This window comes from Typopeltis vanoorti, chromosome 15 (genome assembly GCF_054136105.1).
Source record: "Typopeltis vanoorti isolate ZY-2024b chromosome 15, IOZ_Tvanoo_1.0, whole genome shotgun sequence".
Lineage (NCBI taxonomy): Eukaryota > Metazoa > Arthropoda > Arachnida > Uropygi > Thelyphonidae > Typopeltis > Typopeltis vanoorti.
Window position 1 is genome coordinate 39,690,395 of NC_143563.1, and position 18,619 is coordinate 39,709,013.

At 33.1% G+C, this 18,619-nt stretch overlaps 1 long non-coding RNA gene across 1 annotated transcript in view; it reads left to right on the plus strand.

Moving 5' to 3' along the window:
• The first annotated feature begins 2,265 nt into the window (after positions 1–2,265).
• LOC150098668 (uncharacterized) overlaps positions 2,266–18,619 on the plus strand; it is a 28,191-nt gene continuing 11,837 nt past the window's right edge. Inside the window, exon 1 of the long non-coding RNA XR_016549547.1 lies at positions 2,266–2,664. This is a non-coding gene — a long non-coding RNA (uncharacterized LOC150098668). The remainder of the gene's footprint in view (positions 2,665–18,619) is intronic.

Sequence of the window (18,619 nt, forward strand, 5' to 3'; positions counted from 1 at the left end):
TATTGTCTTCTTTCGCTGTGATTTATATGTTAATTCTACGAAGCCATATAGAAAAAGAAATTACCTCAGCTACAGATATTATTTCATTTTTGTGTATTTCTGAACTTTCCTTTGGATTGTTCTTAAAATAATTATCCATGGTCGAAATTCTGTCATCTGTGCAATTATTTTTCTCTCAAAACAATATACCGGTCGCAGTTAATCATCCTATGGCATTCAGGTGAAATTAGAGCCATGTTAGGCTTCGATGAAATTTCTAGTGACGAGAAATCATTTCGCTACACACGTCAAACGCTACTTCGCCCGCAAGGTTTCTAGAATATTCTCGTTAATCGTGCTCACACAAAAAATTGCCATAAAAATTAATAATATTTTATGAGTTTTGGGAAGATGGGGAACCAATGAGAAACAACCTCTCAGTTGCTGATGCTAGCTGCAATCTCATTGGCTGACGATATCTATAATAAAATTATTATATTATTTCGGTAACTGTGAAAAACGCAAGAATGTGCGGAAATAGCAGCCAATGAGCGATTATTATATAACCTTCATTGCTGGTGGAGAAAGTAGCTGACAAATAATCGTTTAATCTACTGTGCATCAAGTACTAATGCTATTTAAAAATATAGACAAAGAAAAGCATGATAAAGATTGTCTCGAAACTAAATTCCGATATTAGCATGTCATGCAATTTGTTACCTTTCTGAGACTAGCAGAGCGGCGTGGTCTCCCTATGTGCTTCTGGTTACGATAGGTCGTTTGCGTGCATATGCGGCCGACTCTAGTCTCTCTCTTCGTCGGCGGATAGCATAGCGGCCGTGGTCTCCCTATGTGCCTCTGGTTACGATCGGTGGTTTGCGTGCATATGTGGCCGACACTAGTCTCCGTCGGCAGCTAGCATAGCGGCCGTGGTCTCCCTATGTGGCTGTGGTCACGATCGGTCGCTTGTGTGCATATGCGGCTGAGCACACGCGGCATGGTTGTGTGCTCCGTGAGACTGTCTTTGCTGCTATATATATGGCTTTGGAGAACGAATTCACAATTTCAAATGCAACTTTAGCTATTAATTAGGCACTTCGTAGATTAATTGTATAAAAGCCATTATCAGCTGTACCATTATTTGGAGTAGTGGGGGAGTTTTCATTTCAGGCTGGCATGTCCACAACACACGAATCCTGTAAAAGAATAAGAAAATAATCAGTCATCTGTGTCTCAACTGCTGCAATGCACAGAACAAGAACTGGTGCATGATCCCGAGAGGGCTACTCCTACATAATAAGACCAAGACAGCAATGACATGGCAATTTGGTTGTTATTTTTAATGGTATTATTTTTGCTATCACTATAATCTTTTGTAAATGGATACCTAAATTCCTCAGAGTGTGGGTTCATAAATTAAGAAAATTTTCAATTTTTGAATATAAAACGAATAATTTATTACACAGTTATGACAAAAATAGATAAAACATCGAAATAGAGAATACTTTTTTGATACAATATAAATCACATTTAAAAAAATTTGAAAGACGAAATCAAAAAGGCAGAAAAATGGAAACTAGAAAACGAAAAAAAATAACTAAATTTCGGGTGGCGATAACTAAAAAATATAGTATAGTATGATGTGTATAATATATGCAAACTTTTGAAATAAAAGTCTATATAATTCTGCAAAATTTCCAAAATCATACAGTAAATACATCTCAATTTATATAATAAAAATGTCAGTGATTTTTTTTTATCCTGGAATACTTCTGAATAAGATGAAAGAGTTAGGCCTACTATTGACCATTATTGTCTTCTTTCGCTGTGATTTATATGTTAATTCTACGAAGCCATATAGAAAAAGAAATTACCTCAGCTACAGATATTATTTCATTTTTGTGTATTTCTGAACTTTCCTTTGGATTGTTCTTAAAATAATTATCCATGGTCGAAATTCTGTCATCTGTGCAATAATTTTTCTCTCAAAACAATATACCGGTCGCAGTTAATCATCCTGTGGCATTCAGGTGAAATTAGAGCCATGTTAGGCTTCGATGAAATTTCTAGTGACGAGAAATCATTTCGCTACACACGTCAAACGCTACTTCGCCCGCAAGGTTTCTAGAATATTCTCGTTAATCGTGCTTACACAAAAAATTGCCATAAAAATTAATAATATTTTATCAGTTTTGGGAAGATGGGGAACCAATGAGAAACAACCTCTCAGTTGCTGATGCTAGGTGCAACCTCATTGGCTGACGATATCTATAATAAAATTATTATATTATTTCGGTAACTGTGAAAAACGCAAGAATGTGCGGAAATAGCAGCCAATGAGAGATTATTATATAAACTTCCATTGCTGGTGGAAAATGTAGCTGACAAATAATCGTTTAATCTATTTTGCAGAGTAGATTAAACGCACAGGCAATAAAATAAAAAACCCACTAGATATAATATAAATACGAAACCGTAAAAAACTGCTGGTTTAAAAAATATGATACTGAAATTAATCAATAAGGTTTAAATAGCACAATTCCTCATTCTTACGAAAACCATTGGTTGTACGAATTTATTATTTTCACTATTATAAAAGAGAAATAAAGATGGCTGCGAATACCATTGGAGTATTAGCCTACTTAATGCAGATTGCAAAATATATGCAGGCGTATTAAAAAAGAAGTAAGTAATAAAAATTTGTTACCAATTTATTATTTTGATTATATATACACATGAATGTATTTTCGAAATTTTATTATTATTGACCATAAAAAAAGAAGAAAACGAATTTAATCATGAAGGTATTTTCTTGATCATAAATTAGTATAATAATAATATTTGGTTTTCAGATCAAGTGTTGATCAATTTTATTAAATTGATTTAATAAAATTGATCAACACTTGATCTGAAAACCAAATATTATTTTTAAAGCGAATTTAATTTTCAGAAATAAAATTCCTCAGAAAAAGACGGATATGCCATGTAGGGTTTCATAAATTAAGAAATTTTTCAATTTTTTGAGTATATAACGAATGATTTATTACACGGTTATGATAAAAATAGATACAACTTCGAAATAGAGAACTACTTTCTGATACAATATAAAATTACATTTAAAAAAATTGATAAACGAAATCAAAATGGCAGAAAAATGGAAACTGGAACAAGCCACTTAGCCCAATAAGAATAGTTTACATTGCATGCACAAGACTGAATTTAAGAATCGTGAAACCAGCTGCGAAAAAAATAACTAAATTTCGAGAGGCGATAACTAGGAAATCTAATATAGTATAGTATGGTGTATACAATATATTCAAACCTTTAAAATAAAAATGTGTATATAATTCTGCAAGGTTTCCTAAATCATACAACCATTACATCCCAATTTATATAATAAAAATATCAGTGAATGATTTTTTTTTAAAATCCCGAAATACCTCTGAATAAGATAAAAGTAGTAGGCCTACTATTGATCATTAACATTTATATTAATTCTACGAAGCCATATAGAGAAAGAAATTACCTCAGCTATATATATATATATATATATATATATATATATATATCATTTCATTTTGTGTATTTATGAAGTTTAGTTTCGATTGTTCTTAAACGAATTATCGATGGTTGAAATTCTGCCATCTATTTAATTATTTTTCTCTGAAACCAATATACGGGTTACAGTTAATCAATTATCATATGCCATGCAGACATTCCGAGGACGAAGAGAAATTGTTTCGTACACTGTCAACTTCTGCCGCAAATTATTTATAGAAAATCTTCGTTAATCTTCATAACACAAAAATAGCATAAAAGTCAATATTATTTTATGAGTTTTCGGGAGTATGAGGAGCCATTGAGAAACAAGCTATAATTTGTTGATGTTAGCTGCAATCTCATTGACTGATGATATCTACAATAAATTTATTATATTATTTAGGTAACAGAGAAAATGCAAGAATGTGCAGAAATAGCAAACAATGAAAGATTCTTATATAAACTTCATTTCTGATTGAGAAAGCGCTGAAATTGTTCGTTTAATCTACTGTGGATAAAGTACTAATGCTATATCGGTAATTTATTTCTAATATCATTCTTTTAATTTTTTTTTTCTAGAAAAGATGGGGATGAACAGATCAGCATACCCACTTAAGACTTCTAAGTACGAAAATATTATTATTATGTTAATATTACCTACGTAACTTTACAAAGTCCCTACATATTGTCTGTGAAGGCCGATGCCAAAACAGCCATCCAGTCTTGGCAATTATTAAAACTACAGGAATTAACGAGAAAATGAGTCATGGTAAGGTGGCGCTTTGTGAAGATAACAGTTATTGTTTAATTAGCCTTGTACCTGTACTGATGATGCCTGTGATACTCAGGTGAAAATTCTACAAATAAAGAATAATTTACGTGAGTTAATTCCGTTATTATAATAGTTAGTAATATGTCTACTCACGCCATTTCCTTACTGAAATGGTAAGTAAGAGTTGAAAGAAATTAAATTATTTAATATTGCTTATATTCAATATTGCTTATATGGCAATATAAACCTTATTGAATGTCAGTAGTCTTGTCTTAACCTGCATGTTTGTGGTTATTTATAACCATGAAAAATGGTTATAAAGAAAATTGGAGGCTTGGAAAAAAAAGTAAAGAAATTCTTAAAGAAACAGCAACAAAACACCTGAGCTACCAGACAAGAGTAAATAAAGATTGGCTTACACCAGAGATTTCGAACTTATGAGAGAAAAAAATGACTATCCAAAACTCACCTCTCAAAAGAAAATATGAAGAAAATAGAATATTATACAAAACTTTGAAAAAAAGAAATACACAAAAAATGCAGATCAGCAAAAATCACATACTGTATTTAGAAGAAAAAGCAGGAATATGTGAAGGAGCCTACAAAAAAACATTACTCCAAGACCATTTATGAAATACTTAAAGAGATAACTACAACATACTCACCTAGCCCAGTTTCAATATCGTAAAAAGATGGAACCACAACAAGTAGCTACTATGAAACAATAAAAGAAATATGGACTAATAATTTTAAAGAATCATCTGCAACTGAAGAAAACATAGATCAAGATGCCTTCAACCCATAAGAAACTTCTGACACAAAATACATACTATATGAAGAAATACATACAGCAATGAAACAAATGAAAATTATTTTTCAATAATAAAGCACCAGGCATAGACAACATTCAAAAAGAACTTCTAGAAAAAGGGGGAGAAGGCATAATAAATTACCTGAGAGAACTGTTCAACAAAATACTAAAGAAAGGAAATCTACCAACAGAATGGAGAACAGGCCAGATCACACCCATCCACAAAAAAGATGTCAGATCCTGCACTAACTATAGACTTATCATTCTTCTAAGCCATTGCTATAAAATATTCATCAGGATTCTTCAAAACAGAGTTAAACATTCCTATGAAGAACAGATGGAAGAAGAGCAAATGGGATTTAGAAATAGCAGAAGCACAATAGATGTAATTTTTGCATTAAACAGATTAGCAGATCTTATGAGTGACAAAAATAAAATACTCTACTACTATTTTATTGACTTCAAACAAGCTTTTGACTCAATAAACAAGAGCAAACTCATTAAAATTTTAGCAAACAGAGGGTCGACCAATATCTATTAAATTGTATCAAGGTTTACTATTCAGAAACACAAGCAATAGTGAATTACAAAAACATAGAAACAGATCAAATAGAAATTAAAAAAAGAGTTATGCAAGGCTGTCCATTGTCACCATATTTATTCAACCTGTATCTAAAAAATGTAGTAGATGAAGGACTACATATGTGTGAAGACATAACTAAAATATAACACATTTAAAGTATGCTGATGACATAGTTATCACTACATACAGCCAAGAAAAATTAGAAAATATCCTGTGCAAGCTGCATCAAACAAGTAACAAATATGATATCAAAATCAATCTTAGTAACAAAACTAATGGTAATAGGAAGAAAAAGGGAATCAATTCAAATGAAAATAGGAAACAATAATATACAACAAGTAAAGCAGTTACTGAAAGTAAAGCAGTATAGAACAATAAAAGATTAAGCAAAGAACTCAAATTAAAGATATATAAAACAATGATAATTCCGACAGTACTCTATGGCTCAGAATGCAGGATCTTAAGAAGAAAAAAAAAAAACCAGATAAACTCAATGCTTTTGAAATGAAATGCCTAAGAAAAATCAATAGATCAAACTGGACACAAAGAAAAACAAATGAAAAAGTCACAGAAGAACTTAACTTTAAAGAAACAATATTTACAACACTAAAAAAAGAGCCAACTAAGCTGGTTTGGGCATATTTCAAGAATGAATCCAGAAAGACTACTAAACATATTAAATGGTAGAATTGAAGAATAGCCCAGCAGAGGAAGACTAAGAAAGAAATGGATTGACAACACTAAAGAAAGCACTCACTTAAACTTCATAAAAAGACAGTAGACAGAAAGAAATGGCAAAAATTCATCTTTAAGGAACTCAACCCGCTATGAGCAGAAGAGATATATTTATATTTCTTGTAGTGTTTTTCATTTAATGATTGTATTTATTTAATTCTGATTGTAATATTTTCTGTTATTTCATTTTTTGTTTCATATATTTTTACTTTATTATCATCTTTCTAGAGATTCTGAAAACAGGTTATCTTTCATTTTATTACTTTATACATAGTCTCTGTAGCTCATTCGGTATAGACAAAGCCCTTTGTTTGGAAAGTCCTGGGTTCTGTTCATGTCCATGATGCAAGCAACCTTTATCTGGTTTCTTTTGACTAAAAGTGAATTAGCTGGTCTCATATGGAAGTAGAGGATTTTTTACCTGAAAACTCAGGTTTTTCATCCCTCTGAACAGATAGACTGATGCCATAAACACACATGGATGTACAGTCTTTATAAGTTTTTGGTTGTGGCTTGGATATACTCTTTTCTAGTTCTCTTGTACAGTCGTTTCATCTTTCTCTGTTTTTCTAACTTTTTTTGCTAGTTTTGCCAATTGGACCAGAGATTCTAGCTCTTAAGCTGTGCAATTTTTTTATTTTGCATGTTTTCAAGTAATTTTGGATATACTTTATTCTGTCTAGTCTTTAAAAGTTTAATTTGGAAGTTTGTGATTGAATATTGTATAACTGCATGTTTTCTGCTCACTCACTGGAACTGATTGGGAGAGTTTCTCTCCATTAACTAATCCATTTGTGAAGGGATACAAATACAAGGTAACCCAGAATTAGCTATCTTTTTCAGTGAAATGGGATGAATTTTTTAAAAACTCATGTTTAATATGTGTTATAAATGTAAATGTTTCTAAATTATTTCATAATTTTATTTTCATCTCCTTTCAGAACCCTAACCCTTATAATGAATACACAAGAATGCATCTTTATTTGTAACATCCCACAGAAAGAAGTACGATGTAATGAAATCATAGAAAGATTTACAAGAAAATTTCACAGAACCAGTCCAACAGATGAAGCAATTGATGAACTTATGAACAAATTTAAAAGAACTGGATCCATACACAACGAGGTGGGAAGAGGATGCTCAAGAACAGCACACGAAAGCATCAAAGGAGTAAAACAGTTGTTTGAGGATTAACCAACAGCATCAGCTACAGAAGCCAGTCGAAGACTCAACATATCCAAGACAACAGTTCATAGAATTTTGCGTTCGACTCTAATGAAACAGGCTATCACATTCAGGTACTGCATGCCCAAAATGAAGAGAATTATCCAAATCGAGCAGCAAGGTGTACAGAATTTATGGATCAGGTCGAAAATGGAGGTTTATTGGATATATCTTATTCAGTGATGAGGCAACTTTCCAAATGTGTGGTAAAGTCAATCAACACAATTGTCATGTCTGGTCCAATTATAAACTATCTGAAATCATAGAATGGCAAAGAGAATCTCCAAAAATTAATGTGTGTCTTGGAATGATTAAATTCAAAATTTATGGCCCGTTCTTCTTTCAGGAAGCATCAGTAACAGGTACTGTCTACCTTTATATGCTTCAGCTGTTTCTCAAACCACAGCTTCTTGATGATGGCATTCTGATAATGTTGTGTTTCAACAAGATGGAGCACCATGTCATTTGGCATTAAATGTCTGAGAATATGTCAACAGACACTTTCCGAAAATCAGTGGATTGCACATGGAGGACCTTGAACTTGGCCTCCATGTTCTCCAACACCCCTGGATTTCTTTGCATGGGATTTCAGAAAATAAAAGGTTTATTGCCAAAAGATCAATAGTTTAGCGAAACTTAAGAAGGCATTCAGTTGGCAGTGACATAGCTGGGGGGGGGGTCTGCCCTGGGTGGTACTTTGAACCTTTTTGAACTTTTGCAGTTAATTCTAAAACACAGTCTCGAGAACTCAGTTCCAAATATCTCCTCCCCATCATCAACTGCTCCTTGTGTTCCCGTTTCTTTGATTTGCTTGTTTGTATCGATTAAAATATACTGTTATTTTCTGTACAAAATATGTGTACATTCATTTCATTAAGGTTAGTTACTGTGGTTATCGTGTAAGTTATTGTTTATAGTCATGCCACAGGTACCTTGAAAGATTAAATTTTCATTCTATTTCATTTTAATGAAATGCAATACGGTTTTTAGGCACAATTATTAAATTGTATACAGAAAATAATATCATTGTCTACTTCTCCAAAGATCCAAATGTATCTAAAGTTTCATATCCCTACCATATTACATAACAGTTCATGACTGCCTTGTTTTTAGCATTCATATTTATTTACCTTTTTAAAGGTAGCCTACCATTTTGATGTACAGTCTAAGGGGAGCTCCTTCCCACTTATATCAACTTTACTCTAAACAGTTCAAATGCTAATCTGGGAGTGAGAAAGTTATTTTCTCCATCATTCTGTATCGTAAAAATAAAACAAATACAGGGTGTCCCAGAATTAGCTATCTATTTCTATGAAATTGGAGAAATCATTAAAAATTGACATAATTTAATGTTTATTACCTACTTATGATACAAAAACAGATAGATTTATAAATCATAAGTCAAATCTTTATTGAGAACTCAACATGTGCTCTGTATTGCAAATTTCATATGTATCCTTAGCATTGCGAAACACATTTTCGAGCATTTCAGGAGTTATGTCCTACACTCAGTGGCGTAGTTAGAACAGTTGCCGCCTGGGCCAGTCCCTGAGTTTGCCGCCCCTCTCAATACACACTAAAAATACTACAAAAAGTCAAAATAATGTATAAGGAAATAAATTAAAACACTCTGTTTATTTTTGAAATAAAATTTTAATTTCAACATTCCAAAATGTTATATTTCTTGCTTCTCTGTTAGCAAAATCATTGATGGTATAGACAAAGTCTAATTCATAGTAATGTAGGTAATTCTTAATCAAATTTTATTTAAAAAACTCCTCTCACAACTAGCAACACTTACAGCAATTGTGAAGAAAATTCACAGTAGTATTACAATATTTGGAACTGAGTTCTCGAGACTGTATTTTAGAATTAACTGCAAAAGTTCAATAAGGTTAAAGTACTGCCCAGGGCAGACTCTCCCCCCCCCCCCAGCTATGTCACTGCCAACTGAATGCCTTTGTAAGTTTTGCTAAACTATTGATCTTTTGGCAATAAACCTTTTATTTTCTGAAATCCCATGCAAAGAAATCCAGGGGTGTTGGAGAACATGGAGGCTAAGTTCGAGGTCCTCCATGTGCAATCTACTGATTCAGAAAGTGTCTGTTGACATATTCTCAGACATTTAATGCAAAATTACATGGTGCTCCATCTTGTTGAAACACAACATTATCAGAATGCCATCATCAAGAAGCTGTAGTTCGAGAAATAGCTGAAGCATATCAAGGTAGACAGTATCTGTTACTGATGCTTCCTGAAAGAAGAACGTGCCATAAATTTTGAATTTAATCATTCCATGACACACATTAATTTTTGGAGATCTCTTTGCCATTCTATGATTTCAGATAGTTTATAATTGGACCAGACATGACAATTGTGTTGATTGACTTTACCACACATGTGGAAAGTTGCCTCATCACTGAATAAGATATTATCCAATAAACCTCCATTTTCGATCTGATCCATAAATTCTGTACACCTTGCTGTTCGATTTGGATATTTCTCTTCATTTAGGGCATGCAGTACCTGAATGTGATAAGCCTGTTTCATTAGTATCTAACGAAAGATTCTATGAACTGTTGTCTTGGATATCTTGAGTCTTCGACTGGATTCTGTAGCTGATGTTTTTTCTTTCTTTTAAGGTTACACGGTGATCAGCACTCATATTGTTGTTGGTTAATCCTCAAACAACTGTTGTACTCCTTTGATGCTGTTCTTGAGCATCCTCTTCCAACCTCATTGTATATGGATCCAGTTCTTTTAAATTTGTTCACAAAGTTCATGAATTGCTTTATCTGTAGGACAATTCTGTGAAATTTCCTTGTAAATCTTTCTCTGATTTCATTACATCGTACTTCTTTCTGTGGGATGTTACAAACAAAGATGCATTCTTGTGTATTCATTATAAGGGTTAGGGTTCTGAAAGGAGATGAAAATAAATTTAAAAATAATTTAGAAATTTTACATTTATAACACATAATAAACATGAGTTTTTAAAAAATTCATCCCATTTCACTGAAATAGCTAATTCTGGGTTACCTTGTATTTGTATCCCTTCACAAATGGTTTAATTGATGGACACAATGACTCCAAATCAATTCCAGTGAGTGAGCTGAAAACATGCAGTAATACAATATTCAATCACAAACTTCCAAATTAAACTTCTAAAGACTAGACAGAATAAAGTATATCCAAAATTTCTTGAAAACGTGCAAAATAAAAAAATTGCACAGCTTAAGAGGCAGAATCTCTGTTCCAATTGGCAGCTTTAGCAAAAAAAGTTAGAAAAACAGAGAAAGATGAAATGACTCTACAACCAAAAACTTATAAAGAGTGTACATCCATGTGTGTTTATGGCATCAGTCTATCTGTTCAGAGGGATGAAAAACCTGAGTTTTCGGATAAAAAAACCCTTTATCTTTGTATGAGACCAGCTAACTCACCTTTAGTCAAAAGAAACCAGATAAAGATTCCTTGCATCATGGACAGGAATAGAATCCAGGACTTTCCAACCAAAGTGCTTCATCTATACCGAATGAGCTACAGAGACTATTTATAAATAATAAAATGAAAGATAACCTGTTTTCAGAATCTCTAGAAAGATAATATCATCATCATCATCATATGAAACAAAAAATTAAATAACAGAAAATATTACAATCAGAACTAAATACATACAATAATTAAATGAAAAACACTACAAGAAATATAAATATATCTCTTCTCTTCTGCTCATAGCAGGTTGAGTTCCTTAAAGATGAATTTTTGCCATTTCTTTCTGTCTGCTGTCTTTTTATGAAGTTTAAGTGAGTGCTTTCTTTAGTGTTGTCAATCCATTTCTTTCTTAGTCTTCCTCTGCTGGGCTATCCTTCAATTCTACCATTTAATATGTTTAGTAGTCTTTCTGGATTCATTCTTGAAATATGCCCAAACCAGCTTAGTTTGCTCTTTTTTTTAGTGCTGTAAATATTGTTTCTTTAAAGTTAAGTTCTTTTGTGACTTTTTCATTTGTTTTTCTTTGTGTCCAGTTTGATCTATTGATTTTTCTTAGGCATTTCATTTCAAAAGCATTGAGTTTATCTGGTTTTTTTTTTCTTAAGATCCAGCATTCTGAGCCATAGAGTACTGTGGGAATTATCATTGTTTTATATATCTTTAATTTGAGTTCTTTGCTTAATCTTGTATTGTTCCATATTTTTTGCAGTCGGCCCATTGTTATCCATTATTGATTGTGTGTTTCATGGTTTCAAAATTCTACATCTTCAGTGATCCTAGGTAATTGAACTGCTTTACTTGTTGTATATTATTGTTTCCTATTTTCATTTGGATTGCTTCCCTTTTTCTTCCTATTACCATTAGTTTTGTTTTACTAAGATTGATTTTCATATCATATTTGTTACTTGTTTGATGCAGATTGGTCAGGATATTTTCTAATTTTTCTTGGCTGTATGTAGTGATAACTATGTCATCAGCATACTTTAAATGAGTTTTATTTTAGTTATGTCTTCACACATATGTAGTCCTTCATCTACTACATTTTTTAGATACAGTTTGAATAAATATGGTGACAATGGACAGCCTTGCATAACTCTTTTTTTAATTTCTATTTGATCTGTTTCTATGTTTTTGTAATTCACTATTGCTTGTGTTTCTGAATAGTAAACCTTGATGCAATTTAATAGGTATTAGTCGACCCTCTATTTGCTAAAATTTTAATGAGTTTGCTTCTGTTTATTGAGTCAAAAGCTTGTGTGAAGTGAATAAAACAGGTAGTAGAGTATTTTATTTTTGTCTCTCATAAGATCTGCTAATGTGTTTAATGCAAAAGTTGCATCTATTGTGCTTCTGCTATTTCTAAATCTCATTTGCTCTTCTTCTTCCATCTGTTCTTCATAGGAATGTTTAATTCTGTTTTGAAGAATCCTGATGAATATTTTATAGCAATGGCTTAGAAGAATGATAAGTCTATAGTTAGTGCAGGATCTGACATCTTTTTTGTGGATGGGTGTGATCTGGCCTGTTCTCCATTCTGTTGGTAGATTTCCTTTCTTTAGTATTTTGTTGAACAGTTCTCTCAGGTAATTTATTATGCCTTCTCCCCCTTTTTCTAGAAGTTCTTTTTGAATGTTGTCTATGCCTGGTGCTTTATTATTGAAAAATAATTTTCATTTGTTTCATTGCTGTATGTATTTCTTCATATAGTATGTATTTTGTGTCAGAAGTTTCTTATGGGTTGAAGGCATCTTGATCTATGTTTTCTTCAGTTGCAGATGTTTCTTTAAAATTATTAGTCCATATTTCTTTTATTGTTTCATAGCTACTTGTTGTGGTTCCATCTTTTTACGATATTGAAACTGGGCTAGGTGAGTATGTTGTAGTTATCTCTTTAAGTATTTCATAAATGGTCTTGGAGTAATGTTTTTTTGTAGGCTCCTTCACATATTCCTGCTTTTTCTTCTAAATACAGTATGTGATTTTTGCTGATCTGCATTTTTTGTGTATTTCTTTATTTCAAAGTTTTGTATAATATTCTATTTTCTTCATATTTTCTTTTGAGAGGTGAGTTTTGGATAGTCATTTTTTTCTCTCATAAGTTCTCTCTTACACCAGAGATTTCTCTCGAAATCTCTGGTGTAAGCCAATCTTTATTTACTCTTGTCTGGTAGCTCAGGTGTTTTGTTGCTGTTTCTTTAAGAATTTCTTTACTTTTTTTTCCAAGCCTCCAATTTTCTTTATAACCATTTTTCATGGTTATAAATAACCACAAACATGCAGGTTAAGACAAGACTACTGACATTCAATAAGGTTTATATTGCCATATAAGCAATATTGAATATAAGCAATATTAAATAATTTAATTTCTTTCAACTCTTACTTACCATTTCAGTAAGGAAATGGCGTGAGTAGACATATTACTAACTATTATAATAACGGAATTAACTCACGTAAATTATTCTTTATTTGTAGAATTTTCACCTGAGTATCACAGGCATCATCAGTACAGGTACAAGGCTAATTAAACAATAACTGTTATCTTCACAAAGCGCCACCTTACCATGACTCATTTTCTCGTTAATTCCTGTAGTTTTAATAATTGCCAGGACTGGATGGCTGTTTTGGCATCGGCCTTCACAGACAATATGTAGGGACTTTGAGAATATGTCAGAGGTTTTGAAGAAATTCGAAGACACTGAGGTGTGGCCATCATCATATTTTTCATGCTGCAAGAAAAGTTCATAACTGAGATTCACCAAACTTTGTGTGGGACTTTAGGAGACTATACCCCTAGCATATCCAACAATTGCCAGATGGGTGGCAAAGTTTAAAATTGGGCGTCCTGAGACAACAGATATCCCAAGGTCAGGAAGACCTTCAACACTGATTACACCTGAAAATATCAATGCAATTCAGCCATGATCCTTGATGATAGATGATTACCAGCTGAAAACATTGCAAAGACTCTGGGGACAGTGGCACACTCAGGTTCTCTAAAGGAAAAAAGAAAAAAACTAGAAAATTTTGAAAAAATCTTTTCCGAATTAAAATTCATTCCTTTATTTATGTTGTGTCGTGTCTTCTATTTCTGTACTACTTATGAATTAGCGATTATTACAGATACTCAGTCGTATGCAATGTTTAGTGTGTATTCTCAAATCGTCTACTCAACTAGGGCCACCACCAAGATTAAATCCTGATTGCCCTACTGTCTGGGGATATCAAGGGAACCAGTCAGGATCATTATCCATCAGCATTTGGAGATATGGAAACTCTCAGCAAAGTGGGTCCCCAATTGTTTGAAAGCCTACCAAAAGCAAGAATGTATGTTGTCATCTCAAGGGGATTTGAGTCATTTTGAGAAATCAATTGCAAATTTTTTGACTTGAATTGTGACTGTTCATCAGACATGGCTTCTTCACTATGACCCAGAGACCAAACAACAGTCAGTGGAATGGAGGCACTAAGTTCTCCATGGCCAAAGAAGTTCCGAACAAAAAGGTCAGCAGGGAAATTTCTTGCTATTGTCTTTTGGTATATGAATGATCTAATCTTTACCAAATATCTCAAAAAAAGGTGAAACTGTTACAGCAGCAATTTATTCAACAGCTCTGAAAGAAATTAATTAGATACTGAAGGAAAAATGCTGTGGGGAAACTGAGCAGAGACATGCATTTGCAGGACAACACATCTGCTTACACTGCTCATGAAACCCAACAGACAATACACAACTTGGGCTTTCACTATCTGCCTCACCCACCCTATTTTCCAGACCTGGCCCTATCTATTTCATATTCCCAAATTTAAAGAATTGCTTGAAAGGACCAAAATTTAACACAGATGATGAAGTTATATCTGCAGCTGAGGATTGCTTTGTGCAATAAGGAAAGAATTTTTCTCAGAGGATTGTAAACGATGCAGCAGCATTGTGACAAGTATAACACTTTGTGGAGAATATATAAAATGTGTAAGTTGTGATTCTACCTCAATTCCTTCATGGTGAGTATCATAACTTTTCAACACATCCTCTTATATATAAGGAACTGTTGCTGGAATTACATTCATTTATATTTTCATGTAACAACGAGTGAGTTTGGATTCTCTTGGTTAATTGATAACATGAGTATTGTAGAGGATATCACCATTGAATTAGGGTCACCAATGTGCATTTTTCAAGTGATGTATTCAGTAACTGAAAAAGTTCTGAATTTGTTAATTACATATAAAATCGCCAGATTTGTTGGATGAGAGATTCTGAAAACAGTAAGTGCAGTTCTTCAAGATGTTATAAATGTAGCTTCCTTTCAAGAATCTGCCACGATAGAAATTTAACAAGCAGTACTTACACTCGCTCATGAATGTATTTTCATTTTTCTTGAGTGGCTATATATAATCCTCACATTTATATAACCCATGTATCAGCACAGTAATGTCTCAAGTTCTCTGCTTACATTCATTTATGTATAAATAATTATAATAAAAGAGTACATTGAAATTGAAATCGTGATCATTTTTAAGTCCAGAATTTCAGAAATAAATTTATACTGTGTGTGTACATTGTTTCTTTAACTGTTAACAAATGGTTGATACTGGTGGATAGTTATGATAGCAGGGTAACCATAGCAATATAGTGTGGAATTATTTAACAAACACTTCCAGTGGCAGCCCGTGAAGTTTTAAGTGGTGCTGCCTATACAAAATAATTTTAAAAAAATTCTTTTTTTCCTAATTAGTAACCAATTGATTAATAAATAAATCTACAGATTTATTTATTAATCAATTTGTTTACTATTTATTAATTTTTTTTATATTTATTAATCAATTGGTTACTAATTAGGAAAAAAATATTTTTTTTAAAACTTATTTTGTATAATCAGCACTCCCACTTAAAACTTCACGGGCCGCCACTGAACACTTCATCAGTGGATATCATAGTGGTGTGATGTGCTGTGCAACATGTGGAAGGAAGGCAAGAATTAGGTGTATTAAAGATGAAAGAATCAGAGGGTATGAAATGTTGCTTGGTGAGATATTAATAAGGCTGTTGAAATGGATGACATATCACATGTATTTTTAAAGAATGTGCAAAGGACTTAGCATTCCCTTCACTTGGTTATTTAATGAAAGTCTTGCAGTAGAGAAGTTTTGTTAGGTGTGGAAAGAAATAAAATAATACCTCTCCACAAGCATGATTTGAGAATGGAAGCAATATTTGTTGAAAAAATTGGTTAGAAATAGAATACAAGATTTAGTTGAGAGACATAATATTCTCCATAATGTCAGTGTGGGTTTGTGAAAGGCAGGTCTTGTTTTAGCAATGTGCTTATGTTTATGATTAGATGACGAATGTGTTCGCTAAGGGAGAATCATATACAGTGACATTCTTGTACTTTGCAAAAGCATTTGATTGACTACCACATGACAAGTTGGTGTACAAGCTGCAGAAGATAGGAAGAGATAGTATATTGGTTAAATAGATTGGAGACTGGCTCTCTCTCAATGATACCAGGAAGTTGTGTATGATGGAGCAGTGTCTCAGAAAAGAATGGTAACCAGGAGCGTGCCTTTGGGTTCTGTTCTTGAGCCTCTACTGTTTAAATTATTTGTTAATGATATTTCATGTGGATTGACTTGGGATCTTCAATGTTAGCCAATCACACAAAATTAGGTAGAAGTATTAGGAATAGTGCTGATATGATTTCTCTACAGGAAGATTTGAAAAGACTGTTAGCCTTAGACAAATGAATGGAATTGCAGTTTTAATAATAATAAATGCAAGGTGTTACACTTTGAGATACAGAGATATAAGACTATTTACTGTATTGGTGAAGCTGTACTTCTACGAGTGGATGAGATTTGGATCTTGGAGTAATGGTAGCCAGTGGACTTAAGTTCCAAGTACGCATCACAAGTGTAGCAAAGACTGCAGATTGTATTGCTCCTGGGATAAAAAGTACATTGACATGTAAGGATAAGGAGGTGGTGATGCCTCTACATAAGGCAACATGTGGACTGTGTGGATTATTGTGCTCAGATTTGGTCATCTGGTTTTCATTGTGATGTGGAAACACTAGGGAGGGTCCAAAGACAAATGACCAAAGTGATATCAGGATGCAGTGTTGGTTATGAAGAGCGTATGAGGGAATGTGGATTCCAATTCTTGTATAGAGACTTAAGTGCTGTGAGGACATTATGTTGGAGGTTTAATGGATTTTTTACAACACTCAAAAAGAATTAAAATAGAATTTAATACTTCCTATATTTCGTCCTAGTCACTAGGACATCTACGGGGATTACAAAAACAATTAATGTAACATGCACACAAAAACTTACAATACTAAGCCCAACCATGTGGATGACACTAAAGTCCTATCTAGGTGGAGCGCCCTCTAAGGGCAGTAGTAATAAGTACCGTATTTGGTGGCATATAAGACGCACTTTTTTTCTTTGAAAATAGGTCTGAAAAACAGGTGCATCTTATAAGCTGATACTCAGTTTTTTATTACTTTCATTTCTGGAAATTTTCTCTATTCCAAGTTATGCAATTTCTTTCTTGCTTCCTTGCGCTGTGTGAGAGCATTCCAGCTACGTAGAGTTCAGTGGATGTGCATGCGCTGTCATCGTCATAGCTGTTAAATCACAGATCTGCCATTAAATGTTCTCTAAATTTTTTGGCAAATTATGACTGAAAAACATCGGCATTGCTACAATATTGCATACAAGCTACATGTGATTGCGTATGCTAAAGAACATGGAAACAGGGCTGCAAGACATTTCGAGCCATTCCAACTGATAAAATGATAAGAACGTGGTGGAATCAGGAAGAGGATCTAAAAAAAAGCAACTCACAGTAAATATAACCTATGAAGTGGAACTTCAAAATGGGCAGAACTAAATACTTGGATTTCAGACCACAGAAAAACGCTTTTCTGTGGCCTGCTCTGCTGGTATGGGATCAGTTTTGTTCTCACAGTACAGAAGATGTTAAAAAAATAAACTCAAGGAATTGAAAACTCGGTTAGCTGTAATTCTAGGAGGTCTAACTAGTCAGCTTCAACCTTTAGATGTCTGTATTAATAAACCATTTAAGGGATTTATGAAGGAGAAGTGGATGCAGTCTTCAGATTTTTAGGTTACGCCATCAGGAAGAAGGAAGAGGCCTAGCATTTTGCAAGTTTGTAAGTGGGTCAAAGCTTCATAGGATGCTGTGAAAAGTGAGACAGTGATTAAATCATTTAAGAAGTGTGGCATTAGTAATGCACTGGATGGTACAGAGGACAGTTTGTTGTATGAGGACTCAGATTCTCATTTAGAAGAGGTTTCAAGTGTCTCTTCATTTAGCTCAGAAATTTATCTCCAGATCTAAATGAAGAGACACTTGAAAGCTCTTCTAAATCAGAATCTGAAAGTAGACCTACTTATTACTTTATATTTGAAATACTGTAAATTCATTATAATATTCAGTGCTAAAGTTTTTTCC